Consider the following 15,955-nt stretch of genomic DNA (forward strand, 5'->3'; position numbering starts at 1 on the left):
ATTCGAAACTAGAAGGTCAAGAAACTTACCTGGAGTCCCCGAGACTTACAAATTTGCTGGCGTCCCCTCAGTGAGCCCCGAGTTCCTAGAATCTCACAAACACTTAAAACACAAAGATGGTCAAAACCGCACAAGAAATATTCACAAAACACAATATTAACAATCAAACTAAAATTATCCCTAGAACTTCGGTTGCTAAACCGTTTGCAAAGTCCCCGGCAACGGCGCCAAAAATTGATCGGTTGAGTCGATTACAATTATAAATCAACCTTCGCAATAGCACGAATCATTGTAAAATAGGGCTATTGGTCGGGTAAGTCGAACCACTGGGACTGCGCTAATCTATGGCAACCTAAGTGTCTAGAGTCTTTTTAGAATGATAGGGGTGTTCATAGAGGATTTGTTGGTTATCACTTAAGCTATGAAATTAAGGTGCATAAATTAACAGTTTGCAAGATTTTAAGGGAGATGAAACACAAGTAAAGAGGACTAGGGAAGTGAATCCGCCTCCATCCCTATACACATGCTAGATTAGAGCTAAATTGGGGGAAAACAATATATACTATGGTCATGATACATAGCAACACTTGGTTGCTATAATATCCTCAAGAAGTTCATTAAATCTGAAGCAAGCATAATCCATCAAAGGTTAACATGTTTAGACTACCTAACTAAGGTGTAGCTTAACCATATTTACTTGAATAAAAGACTATCAAGCCCTAGATAAAATGATGAAGCACATGAAGGTAAGAAATAAGCATAAATCATCAAAGGTTTCACCTAAGCAATGATCTATCAAAGTCCTTATCAACATGCCATTAAACCATTTCATGATCTCACTACCATTGTCACCATGAGAGTACAAGCAACATGATTAAAAGAATAAACCATCAAAGATAGATAATTAACTCAACATTAATCATTTAAATACATGAAGATCCATTACAAGAGGCAAGATGCTCTAGACCATGAAAAGACCAAAGATTATACATTGCAATCCCCAAAATAGAACTATACTAGGACATGTTTACAAGGGAGGGGCTTTATCACCTCCCTAGATGGAGGTTTAGTTACCCATGGAAGCTTTAGAAGAAGGAAGAAGCTTGGTTGCAACCTCCATTTTCGAGCTCCCTTCCTTTGGCTTCAAGAACTCTATCTTTTTCTCCTCTTTCCCCCTCCACAAATCTTGCAAAGATGAGATATATCTTATTTGTGTGGTTCCCCTCCTTTGTATAGACATCTCCCTCCACCAAACAACGCACAGAAACCCACCAAAGGACATCTCCAACCAACCTATAAAGATGGAAATCAGAGATGAGAGAAACAAGGTGCAAGTGGGCTGAAGTGATGGTTCTCGGAGAGGAAATTGCCCTGAGTTCGAGCTCTCGAACTAAGGACTTCGAGCGCTCAAACTAGCACTTCAAGCGCTCGAACTAAGGACTTCGAGTGCTCGAAGTTAGTCCAGTGAGCTCCTTCCTCTTACCTGCTTTGCACAACTTTGGTAGAACAGCCATAACTTTTTGCTCCAAACTCCAAATGACAAACCGTTTGAAGATTTTGAAAGTTAAATCGAAGCTCTAAATATTCATGTTTAAAAGGAAGTCCAGTTCTCGAGTTTGATTGGTCAAAAATGGCGAGTAAAGTCAGATTCCGCTGCTGCCAGAACTTAGCCTTGAGCACATTGCTATTCAAAGATTTGATAAAACACCATTTTTGCTCCTTTTTGGCCAATGAACCTAAAAATAAATAAAAGCGTGCAAATAAAGATAATTTACAAAGAATAATTAAAAGATGGATTTAACTAATGCAGCTAAGGGCGCTTGAATATGCAATATTCGACGCTTATCATCTAGCCACTCATGGTGAGTATGCTCCAACCCTCAAGGGCTAACTCCATGGAAGAGGTTTGCTCTTTGTTAATGAAGATCTCCAATGGTGTCTCTAGCCTCCTCCTCCTCTAAACTTCCTCTCCAAGAGATGATAACAAAAATAATGTTGGCTCACTTTGAAAAAGCAATCCTTATCCTTATATAGGTAGGTCAAAATGACATGCAAAATGAGCTGGGGTCGTGCACACAATATTCCCTAATGATTGGATAAAGGACAACTTTCAATGAGATGGAATTTTAACTTTTTCGCACTAGAGGAAGTTCAATCGGTCGAAGGAAGTGAGATCGATTGAAAGTAAGTAAGATCGATCGAACTTAGGCTAGATCAATCTAACTGGCTGAGCTTTTTGGAAAAAGACAAATCCGAGATATATATGGGAGATATTTATGGGAAAAGGACAAAAGTGGTTAGTGGGTGGTACAGCCGTGGATAGGATCAATCATTTGGATAAGGACAAAGGTGTTCGATCGATTGAAGAATGATGTTGGATCAATCAAACTTTTGGACTTAAGTGCTTTGGGTCAAGGCTTGGATCTATCTTGAAGTGCTGAGATCGATCAATGTTCGATCGATCGAACCTTGGACTTAAATCGATCGAACTTGCTGCTTTGCTTCATTTTCTTCTTTCTTTCTCCACTTTGCTCCTTTCTTTGTTTAATCCTAGAATTGCTTCAATTAAGCTCTTATTTGGCTGAGTTAGCTTATTTTCGGGATAAGTGCCTGACAATGGAAATAATACAAAATCAATCTAAAACGGTAAAGTAAGATAGATAAAGGGACTATAATGCCTAAGCTTAAGGGGTTTAAATACGCACTTTTCAGTGCTCATCATATTGTTAGGAGAGAACTGTGTGGTCTAATGATAAGGTTGAGAGGGAGGGGTATTTATAATGCATGTGAAGCTAGCACTCAATTTTCTATAATATAAATGGTAGACTACCTTGTCAATAAGAGGGATTAACATGAATTATTTTAGGGTAAATTACACTCACACCCCCTGAGGTTAGGTCATATTTCAGCTAGATGAAGATTTTGGTTTTAGCTTTCACTTACATCCCAATTTACTTTTTGCATGCGAATTGACCCTTTTACCCTTAATTTTTTAATACAAAATATATATAATCTTAAATGACAAAAAGGCCCCTCTGTGTGTGTGTATATATAACTGTTTGTATACGTATCACTTATGTTTGATCCACATCACGAAGAAGAAGAAAACGTCCAAACTCACACATCAGCACCTTCTGTCTCCTCTCCTTGCAGACCAATCCTCTTTAGATTCTTTGTCAATGATTTCACCGCTAATTGGGATTTTAGTAAAATCCAATCAACTAATTATACTAAACATATAATTACATCTATTTTTGTGAGATTCAAAGGACAGTAATGTTGATGGCCAGTCATTTTGATGGCGATAGCCTTTGATTTCATTTCATCCGCATCTCTAAATTATCATGTTATGTCCTCATTTTCACACTGACCACATCCCAACTTCACTATCTAAACGGCGACAGGGAAGTGGCAACGGCATAGACCTCTGAAGAAACCACCGGCAATGATGATGAACCTGGAAGACGCCGGTGAGTTTGGGCAAATTTTCAATGTTTGGGATAATTTTTCGGTAATAATGAACTTACCATCTGTGGACAAAGAGCTGACAGGCTACTGCCCGGTGAGTCGCCCTCTTGAGTCGTCGGAGGACTTAGCGAAGTCAACGATTCTGCAGAGAGAAATCAAGCAATCATAGGCATAGTTGTTGATTTTTCTGATCGATTGAACTACTTCTTGCTTTGAGATTGGAGTAGGTAGGTTGGAGGGAGGAATGGTCAGATTCTGGTGACTGATCAAATCAAAGGTGGATGAGACGATGGAGGGTGAGGTTGGGGACGCAGTCGGTGGTGTCGAGGATCCGCATGGTGGCGGGACAGGTATTGTGGCCGGAGTTTGGTTGATAGGTTGGGTTCATAGGTGACGCCGGTGAAGATGAAGAAGTTTGGTTAATAGGTTGGCTTCTTTAGATCTGTAGTTTGGTTGATGGGTTGGGTTCTTTGGATATGTTGATGGACAGGTGTTGTGGCCGAAGTTTGGTTGATGAGAGATTGTTGCCGAAATTTGGTTGATGGGTTAGGTTTGTAGGCATTGCCGGTAAGGATGAAGAAGTTTGGTTGATGGGTTGGGTCTGTAAATGATGAGTTTAGTTTATGGGTTAGGTTTGCAAGTGACGCTGCCGAAGTTGAATTGGTTGAACGGTCATAGGTGACTGGTTGTTGTTGTTGATGTGGTCTTCACCGGGATGGGCTGTGGAGAGAGAGATTATAAGAGAATGGAGATGACTTATATGTGTAAGTATTTCACTAGAGAGAGAAGATGGCTTATGTGGGAAGTATTTGGCCGACGTGGAGGATATTCCTCTCCCTCTTGGGTATGTTGGGGCTAGTTTGGTCATAAAAATAGTCCATACGTGGTCAAAGGGTAGCATAGTCATTTAACACCTTAAAAGTATTCTGAACTCACCAAAAATTGACATTTGGGGTGTAAATGAAATGCTAAACCACTAATTCAAATATAAGTGAAATTTGAAACCAAAATCTTCATATAGCTGAAATATGACCTAACCTCAGGGGGTGTGAGTATAATTTACCCTTTATTTTATTTCATGGAGGGTTTATAATTAAGAAGCGTGAATATAATGTCCTTGTCCAGATATAAATTTCCAAGTTGGTATATAAAATGTGTGTGTGTGTGTGTGTGTGTTCATGGTTCTTCTATTTCCTAGTGGACCGGTGCATGCATGGTTGAATAGTAGTAGATTTATTATATGAAGTATTTATGTTGGATTTGGTATGCATGAAATGTAATATAAGTGACATTCTCATTCTCTTGTTTGGTTACAAATATAAAACGTGTAGGAATAAAATGATAATAATTATTCTAGTATATAGTTAGACCAATTTAAAATTTAGAATAAAATGAATATCATATTAAATTCTTTAAAATACCATTCTTAGTGACAAATAAATTAAATTAACAAAAAAAATATTCTATTATAAATTGTTTAAAAGAAATGACAATGGTGGTAGATGGTAGTGACGATGGTGGTAAGGTGAAAAATAGTAATGGTGTAGGTGGCGGTGGTGGTGTCGACAGTGGTGTTGGTGGAAGGTGTCAGTAGTGGTGTTGGTGGAATACGTCAGCAACGGTGGAAACAGTGGTGTTGGTGGAAGGCGTCAACAATGGTGTTGGTGGAATGCATTAGCAACGGTGGAAGGAGTGGTGGTAGTGGTGGAAGGCGTGAGTGGTGTAGGTAATGATGGTGGAAGGCAATGGCAACAATAGTCAAGTGGTGGTGGTGGAAGGCAATGGCGGTGGTAGTGGTGTGGTGGTGGTGGAAGCTAGGCAATGGCGATGGCGGTAGTGGAAGGTAGTGGCGATGGTGATAGTACTGGAAGTCAATGGTGGCATAGTTGTGGAGGTGGCGACCGTGATATTGGTGGTGGTGGTAGTGACGGTAGTGGCGGTGATGGTGATGGTGATGGCGGCAATAGTGGTGGCAACTGTGGTGGAAGGTAGTGGAGATGGTGGTGGTCAAAGGTGGTAGTGGTGGAAGTCGGTAGTGGTGATGACGGTGGAGGTGGCAGTACATGGTGGAATGTAGTGGAGGTGGCGGCAGTGTGGTGGTTGAAGGCAGCAACAATGGTAGCGATGGTAGTGATAGTGGTGGAAGGCAATGGAGGTGGCGGTGGTGAAAGGCACAGTGGTGGTAACGGTGTTGGTGGAAAGTAGTGGTAACGTGGTGGTTTTTGGACTTGAAACATTAGGATTTTTTGAGAATTTGCTTCTTTTTTTTTTTTAAATTATTTGAGAATGGAATGGTTATTTTATAAGTTTAGTTGTGGAATGAATTATCATTCAAGAATGACTATTCTCACTTCAAATTGCATACCAAATAGAGAAATGGTTGAAATTGGCATTTCATTTCATTCAATTCAATGTAACATTAGGGGTCTAATCAAAACTTTATCCATTAAACTGAGACTTTTAGCACAATTAATTGATAATCCAGAGTACGTAAGGAAGGTGTTAAGAGCTGTTAATAGAACATGAACTGAGGCAACATTTCTATGTGAGCTCGTTAGGATATCATCTGCAAAAGTTAAATGTGATAAAGCCAATTAACTTGCTACATCTCCAGTGAAATTTTAAAAAAAGGATTCAGTCTGATGGCATTGTTGATAGAAAGAGTGAGGACCTCCACTGCAAGTACAAAAAGCAAGGATCTCAAAGATTATATATATAAATCTAGCTCAAAGTTTTGTTTGGCTATTTCCAAGGAATTAGCATAGATCTTAGTAGTCTTTTTCATATAATTTCTGTTAATTAGTACTCCCAATTAGTTCGGAATCAAAGCTCTTAATTTTAACTGTTCTGTTTTAGTTCTAATTTCTGTTAATTAGTACTCCCATGGACATTGAATAATGTAAAAATACAAAACATTTATTGTCAAAGGTAAAGGAAGAAGTAAACAACATTCTTTGGGTTTGGCCTTCTATGTATCTTCGATAGTTTGGGTTCGGCCTTTCCCTGATTGGGTTGGCTTTTTGTTCTGTTCTTGTTTCCCTCTGGGCCTTTCTTGGGCCCATTGTATTTCTTTTATTATTAATATATTTGCTTAACCATTCGGGGAAAAAAAAACACCACCACATTTTGAATCATATTATTTATTTTGATCCCTTATAGATCATATATTAATACAAGTAGTCAAACACTATATTACCAGGTCCAAGATTCAGTAAAGTATCAATGAGAACCTAAACAAATTAAGTTGAGACTACTCTTTATTTCCCTTACAGATCTATATATATATAGATAGATAGATAGATAGATAGATACTAGAAGAAGTTTAATATGTGACTTAACAATCGAGACCATGGCCAGGGTCGACACCAAATTGTTCGCAGTAGTCCTTGAAATACCCTATAAGAGCAGTGATGGCGGGAGTGGGATGGGCGCTATGATTAGTACAGTCTTGCGGATTGATGATTTTGATTGTTTCCCCGAACCCTTCTTCGATGACATCGGGTATGTGTACATTCGTCATCCAATACCCTAAGGCCGTCTTGAACGTCACAGCTACGTTTGAGGCCACAATGTTGATGTTGGGGTTCTTTACTCCATCATTGTAACTCTTGTTGGGTGCCCATGGATACAGTTGAATATAGTTTGTGTTGCAGTAGTTTGAGGTGTTCGTCGGTACTGTTAGAAATAGTGGCCTAGTTACACACACAACACTATACCATTTGGAAGAGAATAGAAATGGAGGAAAATACTTTTTATTTCACTTGATCTATTATTTGATTAGAGTACATAAATATATAGGCCTCACATATGTATGTGTAACCATTACATTTAAATGTCCATAACTCTCCTATCTCCCACTAACATAATCTTCAATATGCATAACTCCCACTAACATAGTATTTGTTAGGCTTAACTCTCATGACTCTTTATTTTACATAACCTTAACTCCCACTAAGACAATTTACTACCCACTAACATGCTAAATTAACACATGCATCATGGATACAAAAATACTTGAAAATACTAAATACTAAAATCAAGTTTATTTTCAACACCCCCCTTTAAACTTGATTTTGTAACTTGAAAAACCTTCTTATTAATCTTGGGGGCTTGATCAAAAGTTCGATAGTTGATCTTCAATTCCACCTCCTTCAATAGCTTCAATCTTCTTGGCCATTTCCATTTATGTGTAGGGCTTGTGAAACTTCTTTAAATGTTTGTTTGATGTCTTCACATAATCATATATCATCCTCTTTATACAAGCACACCATCGATCTTTTTTCTTCTTAAATTTTTTATGGATCTTCAACTTCACATATACTTCTTCTTTAGAGTCAAAAAATAATTCCATATTCACCCAACCTGTATCAATTACAAAATTCTCCAAACTATTTTTTCAAAAAATAATATGAGAATTTCTTATCATCCTGGGCTTCAATCTCATACTTCTTTGGAACAATTTTCTTTAAGAGAAGTTCATCATTCTCCACAAAATAAGCATTATTTGATGAATATGAAGAAATAATAATTTCATCAAATAAGTCAAATATAACTTCTTTCAAGGTGGAATTTGTAACCATACCTGAAGATGTTAATTCACCAACTTGAACTTTTGCCTCTTCTTTAGCACTTCCTTCTTCTAAATCTTCTATTTTCACTTCATCCTCCTTCACTTTTTCAATCTCTTCTTTAACACCTTTTCTTACCTCTTCCTTATTCACCATTTCAAATTCTCCTTCAACTTTTGAATCTCTAAAATCTTCAACTTCTTTTGCACGATACACTTCTTCATTCTCCACAACTTTGTTTTCAAGACTTTCATAATCATCTTTCGTAAACTCATCATTCTCAAAGCATTGTACCCAATACTCCATGGGTAGTGATTCACCTCTATGATTGGAAACGATGGTCTCGAGCATCTTCCAAATACAACTTGGAGTTTTGGACTCTCCAAAATACTCCCAAATTTCTTGATGTATTGCCTTTTGCAACACTACCAATGCCTTATCTTCTTTCTTTTCATGAAGCTTGTTGGACATGCCATTCTTTGGCTCTTCTCCAACAACATCCCACAAATCGCATGCTTTGAGGTATGAAGTCATGATGATTCTCATTCTCTTGTAATTAGAGAACATCATCTTTTCACTAAGAAAATACATTTTCTCCCCTTCATCATCATTAAGGAGAAACATGTTTTTCTCAAATGTTGAACCTTCTAGGATCAACTTCGTCTGGCCTTCAAGATCGTCTAGGCTCTGAACATGAAATCTGGCTTTGAACATGAAATCTGGCTCTGATACCACTTTGTTGGAAATAGTGGCCTAGTTACACACACAACACTATACCATTTGGAAGAGAATAGAAATGGAGGAAAATACTTTTTATTTCACTTGATCTATTATTTGATTAGAGTACATAAATATATAGGCCTCACATATGTATGTGTAACCATTACATTTAAATGTCCATAACTCTCCTATCTCCCACTAACATAATCTTCAATATGCATAACTCCCACTAACATAGTATTTGTTAGGCTTAACTCTCATGACTCTTTATTTTACATAACCTTAACTCCCACTAAGACAATTTACTACCCACTAACATGCTAAATTAATACATGCATCATGGATACAAAAATACTTGAAAATACTAAATACTAAAATCAAGTTTATTTTCAACAGGTACCTCTAAGACATTGCAAAAATCTGCACAAAAAAAAGATTTAATTGATTGTTATATAAACTCTCTCATGGAAAGAATCATGAGCACTCTATATATATATAACTACTGGATTGAAATTGGTTTTTGAGATCTGTAAAAATTTAAATTAATAATTTAATATGGAGAGCTCATGGTCATGAGGGAGCTCTCTTGAAGTATTACTCTAAATTTAATACACAAGAAGATTAATTTGTCTTGTGATACATGTAGATATGTAGAGCATGTGTGAAATCTTACGTAAAGTTTCTTGTGTTACATATATATGTGTGTGTGTGTGTGTGTGTGTATATATATATATATATATATAGTCACCTATAAATTTAAATTTAAAGAGAGAGAGAGGGAATGAAATCTTACGATCAGTTTGATATGTTGCATGTGCAAAGAAAGCTGCAATCTCATGCAAAGAAAAAATAGTAGCTGCCTTATCAGGACCAGTGGTGCCAAATTTAGGATAAAAATTGGCAGCTTCAAGAAATGCTTCTCTGGTGTACAAGCACTTTCCGGGACAATCTCCTGTACCGGATTGGTTGAGGATGCCATTAAAGAAGTCTTCCGTCACAACATGATCAACCTTGATATTATTCGTATAGCAAGGACCAGCTTGGCAACCAAAGCCGCAAAACGCATTGCCAGTGTCACACGCCCCTAGATAACTACAACACTGATATGAGAGATCACATGAAGAGCAGTCACCCACCACAGATTCCGGCAGAGATCCGGCGAGGATACGGGCCAGAATGACTGTGATCAGTGAGGCCTTTTCTAAATTGAAAGCAATAGCCATGTTGAAAACAAGTACTGTTGTTAGAAGAGAAATGTTTGGTGTAATGATAAGGTTGAGAGAGGGGTATTTATAATGCATGTATGTGGAAGCTAGCACTCAATTTTCTAGAATATAAGTGGCTAGACTGACTTGTCAATAGGAGGCTTTAACATGATTTATTTATTTCATTTTATTTGTAATTAAGTCCGTGTGTCCATTGTTTATTAAGGAGCATGAAAATAATGTCCATTGTCCTGATATATATAAATTTACAAGTTGGTGTGTGTGATATACATATTAATATATATATATATATATATATACATATTAATATATATATGGTCTTTCTCAATCCTAGTGGACCGGTGCATGCATGGTTGACGAATAGGAAGTTCTATTATATGAAGGTACTTGGAGTTCGGGGTCTAATCTAATCTTTATAATTGAATAAAACAATCTTAGTACACTCTACAAACACTGCATTGCCTACAAGAAAATTACTTTATTACATGCAATTTACTCCAAAAAAAAAAAGCTTTGTGATCGATAGACTTGTATGCTCTACGTATACAAAGTACTATTTTCTCAACGTGAATCACAAGGGCTGTTCATAAGCTTGGTGGTCGATAGACTTAATTTTGGCTACTAAACGGGCACCCTTTTCTAATTTGTTCGAGACCAAATCAATATCCAAAGCTTTCAGCTTCCGAGGCATATGAGAATATAATAGATCTTAAAAGTAAATTATTAAAATATTTCATATATAAATAGAATTTTATTTTTCTTAATAGGAAACTGACTATTCCCTTGCTCCTATATGAATTTGAACTCTCTAAGATTGATACTTTGAAAGATCAAGTCCTTGGTAATCTATATTGTAAGATTGCTTTAGAAAATTAGGCTAGAAGTTTTAGCGAGATTCATACAATTTTGATAAAAGAGAGAATGTGTTACATGAACCACTAGGTATAGAGAGAATCATTGGTAAGAAATACACACATGTACACCATTCACACATGTATTTTGTCTCTTTGGGGACTTGAACCTTCACATTCTATTTTGAGAGATAGATGAGATACCAGTAGACTACAACGTCCTTTATGGATAGAGAGAGAGATAAGATATGTTGTTTTTCAAAAGTATGTTAGTTAGATAAATCTAAAGTGGTTGTGTACTATAATAACTTTGACAAAAAATAAAATAAAAATAAAAATAAAAAATTATGTGAACATATGATCTAGTGTTATCTTCTATCCATTCAAACCAGAAGATGAAAGCCAACTAAGTATCATCCGGTTGTTCAATCATTTAAAAACATCATGTGTTGAGGATGCCAAATCCCCTCACATAAATGGTGATTCGTTAATCGTCGAATTCTGGCTATAAATCACTACTCTTTGATGAAAAAGCTATACATAAGTCTAGAGATTAGACGAGAGCCAATACAAGATGAAATGCAATGGTCCAGCCAAACAAGCCCAAATAGGTCGGGCACACGAAACAGTCATAACAAGTACCAATTATTTCGGTGAATCAGACGAAGTTGTTAGATTGCTTAGGATAATTTGTTTTTATTGAGTACATAAGACATTTCTGACTTCTTATATGGTTTAATCACGCAACCACAGTTGGTTCTTTAACTTCCTAATAAGAAGGCTAAGCCTATCCCTATCATTTACAACATTTTTTTTTTTCATACATCAAGGTGTCTTGTGGGAACATAAACCCGACTTTTGAAAGTGACGAAGTATCTATAATATTTTATTTGTCACTCCGTTCATTTAATGGTCTTCATTTTAGTTTAATATTTTGGCCATAAGGCGTTTCGTAGCCATTTTAAAGCAAACACATTTTAAATCAATTTCATTTGGCAAAAGGTCCATTCATCATTGTGATCCCACCACAAAATTTTTAAATCACTCCATGTAATTGTCCTTGTAGTTTGATATTTGTAAGCATTATACAAGAATAACATAACAAAAGCATTTCTTATTAGCTTTTTTCGTAATTCTTGTAAGTTGTACGCAGCGAAATATTTAAAAAGTTTTGTATTTTTAAAACAGATTTGTATCTTTCTAACTTTCTTTATTTTAGCAATTAATAGATTCATATCATACAAGATAAAATAAAGCAAAATAAAAAGTTACACATGACACCAAAATTTTTAGCGAGGAAACCCCTGTTGATAAAATATGTCTACTGTTTGCGAAAAAAACTTCGTGGACTATGCAGTCCAAAGTAAACCGATCCACTATGTTTGAAACAAAGTACACTGAACTTTGATTCTGATTCACACCCTATCGTTCTACCAAACATCAATAAATGACAATCCTCTGGCTGTGCGATGTCCCGTCCAATAGCAACTTGACCTCAGGCTTATGCTTGATCTTTGTAGAAGAGTAGCAGATAGATTAAACAACACTTCTCAAATGCTTTGACCCTTTCAATGTGTGATTACGATCAGAATTTGAATAACACAACTCTAAACTAACTATGTGCTTATGCGTATGTTCTAGAAAGATGATAGATAAATCTCTTGGATTTTCTGCAAAAATAATCTTCCTAACACTTTTAAGAATAATAAAGTTGTAGTGCTAAAGTCATGAATAAACATAGATGTGTATCAGGATTTATACAGAATTTTCAAAGGCCTAATCCTTCTAAAACGAAAGAAAATTTCGTATATAAGACTTTTGGTAACATTCTAAACCAAATACGAAGTTCAAAACTAATTAGGACAAAGTTTCCTAAAACTGAAACAGCAGTGGAATTAGTAGCAGGATGTTGAACCGGTTCCCAAAGAACAATACTGAATTTTTGAATCTCAGCTTTTTGAACCGATTCCCAACTGTGGTACCAGTTCCCACTTGACAAAATCCAAATAGAACTTGGATTTTTTATTTTTGGTAACTTGGAAAATATACCTTGTAAGTATTTGTCCTAAGTGAAAAACGACTTCCTAAAAGTTGTTCTTTCCTTTTCGATGATCTCAGTATTCTTCTGATGAACAAATTTTCAATTCCGCAGTCGATGTCAACCTTGATATGGTAACTTGAATTATAACTCGACTATGACTTGTTTTGACATCGAATATTGCCAATTGCAAATTTATATCTTACAATCTTTCCCTTTGGCAATTTCGTGACAAAACCCTAAAAAAAATAAGCAATCTACCCCAAGCAGAAATGTAAATTACAATTTTGTTTAAGGCAACATGGAATTTTTTTCTTCTCTGTTCTCTCCATCTCTTGGACAAAAATTTCACCTGATTTCCTGTACATGGATCAAGCAAAACTACTAGTGAAAGTTTAATAAAACAAGTTAAAATATCCCCCTGAATAAATTATCCAAATTTTTCAGTATTTTCTCCCCCTTAACCATTGTTCTCCCCCTTTTTGGAACAAAATTGATAAAGCAATTAACAGGTTATCAGAGTAGAAAATGAACTAAAAGAGAAATAGTTAACAGTTTATTACATGTCATTAAACAAAAGATATTATCCAAAAATAACAAGTTACGATAATATAAAAATTGAACAAAATATGATGCATGTATGATATGAACATACAATCAAGCATTACTATCTCCCTCAAATGGAACAGTAGTAGTCAGTATCGCATCATCACCAGCATCACTGCCAATACTAATACCATCCTCATCATCTGTCTCATCCTTCTTATCTCTCTCATCCTCAGCAACAAGTAACGGATCCGGAGGGGCTGGTCTATAAACATCCTCTGACATACTACCCGCCCTCTACTCTCGAACGAATCTAGCCTCGGCCTATAGATCACGAATAACATCAAGCATGGCCTTCTGATTCTATAAAAACAGTGAATAGAGCAGATTCGCGTCTTCTGTAATGAAATTCCGTTTAGACGAAAAAAAACTAAGAAATCTTTGGAAGAGATGAAATAACAACTGAACCCATGCTAACTTTCTTAGCTGTAGCCCTGGTGGATTTAGACTTATTAAAAGCTAGAAGATCCGTTTCAGACATAATCTCAACATAATCAACTCGGGGTGGAAGTAAAATCTCAATCTTCTTATACAAACCCATAATGATCATAGTGAATGGAGATGATTTCTTCTTGGTGTTGCTCTTGTAGTGTGCAACCATCAAATCATAGATAGATGCTGTAAGATGAATCTGTGCACCAATAGATAGAAGAAATAATACCTCTGCACGATCCGAAGAAATGATGTCCTTCTTCCTGAAGTAACCAAGATTTGCCATTGCAAACAAATTCAGGAATGTCGCCTCGTCTGTGAGATAACAAAAAGGAATGAGATCGGGGTATCTCGGAGCATTAGGAACACATAAAGCATTGCAAATATCTTCCCACTTTAGCCCTGACTTGTCAAGTGGAAGACAAAACCCTGTACTGCTTACTCTCTTTAGAACTCCTAAGATCGTACTGATGATGTTTTCATCCACCACATAGTTATTGCCAAAAAGACATACCTCAAAATATCCAGAATCGGAAACCTTTCGGATATTCGAATAGAAATAATGTACCATATCTGGGCAGTAGGTACGCTCTATGTAACGACCCGGTCATTTTCCTTCTTTTCATTTTTCAAAAATTTCTTTTTCATCATTTAGTCGTTTTTCATTTTTCCTTGTATAACCTCACTTTTTGCACTCGGATTTGATTCCGGCTTTGCATACATTCATGATAATTAAATTCTATGATATCTACATTTTCACTTTTGTAGAAAAACATGTTAAATGTTTACTTTTCTTATAAAGGGCATAAATACATCACTTTTAGTAATTACTCTAAACTTAAAGGGTTTTTTTGTAATTAAATAAAGTAATTATTCTTCATCTTAGGGACTATTTTGTAATTTAATTTGAAAGATATTTTCAAAAAGGACCATTTTGCAATTTTTGAAAAATATGACAAGTGTCATATTCCTAAGGTGCCACTTGTTAATTTTGTGGTGGAACCACTTGGAGGCTTAATCTCATGACACATGGAGGGTGGAGATTTACTCATTTGTTGGCCTAGGATAGGAGCACTTGTTGGCATGGATGGTTGACAAGTGTAGGTTTGATATTTAATCTTGGAAGCTTACTTAGATTCATGACAAGTATAGGCTTCACAATTGGTCTTACATTAGTGTGTGTGAAAGGTAATACAAGAACACCTAGTGAGTGGAAATTCCCACCACTTTTAACTTAGGGTTTCCATTCTACTTTAATTCATTCGCCACTTTACTTTCAAGAACCTAAGAAAACCACCATTGAAACTAAGCTTGGTATAAACCTCTAAGCTTCATTTTGGAGCCCTTTCACTCACCTAAGAGCTTTGAACTTGGAATACTTTATTTTCCTCTCACTCTCCTCTATAAAACCCTAGCTTGCTTTTCCAATTTGAGCTTTGTTGCATTGGATTATAGAGATTCAATTCTCTATTGAGGTAAGGGGTGTTCTACCTTATTTTTCTAAGTGAATACATTGTTCTTTTAATGATATATAAGTTGTATACATGACCTATGTTAAATTAAGAAATAATTGACTCATGGTAGCTTATAATTCACTTTGAACTTGATATATGGCATGGCCATGGCTTGAGTCTTGTTCTGTATTTATTTGATAGGATTTAAATGAGCTTTTAAATCTAGAGAATTAATTAATTTAAGTTGAATTAAATTATAATTATTTATACTATGCTTGTATTCCAATTTGGACTTCATATATGGCATGGCCATAATTTACTTCTTGTCATATATTAAATTGGAATCATTTGAACAACTCTTGAAATCTCGAGAAATTAACTAGTTAGTCTACTTAATTTCTACTTTATCGATCTAATGATTTAGTCATAATTCATGGAGCATTATTGTGTTTGTATCACATGTCATGACTTGTTGCTCAACTTGTTGATTTTGAAAACTTGGGATATTATCAAGAACTTGACTAGGCTAGGACTTGGTTCCAATACGAGGGATTGTCCTCCTACATTATAGTGCGCACTAAGGGAAAGATAC

The 15,955-nt window shown here is 35.9% G+C and overlaps 1 pseudogene; it reads right to left on the reverse strand.

The window, feature by feature from the left end:
* LOC132275462 (endochitinase EP3-like) overlaps positions 1-9,979 on the reverse strand; it is a 47,621-nt pseudogene extending 37,642 nt beyond the window's left edge.
* Between the last annotated feature and the right edge of the window lie 5,976 nt (positions 9,980-15,955).

The sequence above is a fragment of the Cornus florida genome, unplaced genomic scaffold (assembly GCF_030987335.1).
Source record: "Cornus florida cultivar Cherokee Brave unplaced genomic scaffold, ASM3098733v1 CherokeeBrave_3.0.0_Hap2_Chr01, whole genome shotgun sequence".
Taxonomy (NCBI): Eukaryota; Viridiplantae; Streptophyta; class Magnoliopsida; order Cornales; family Cornaceae; genus Cornus; species Cornus florida.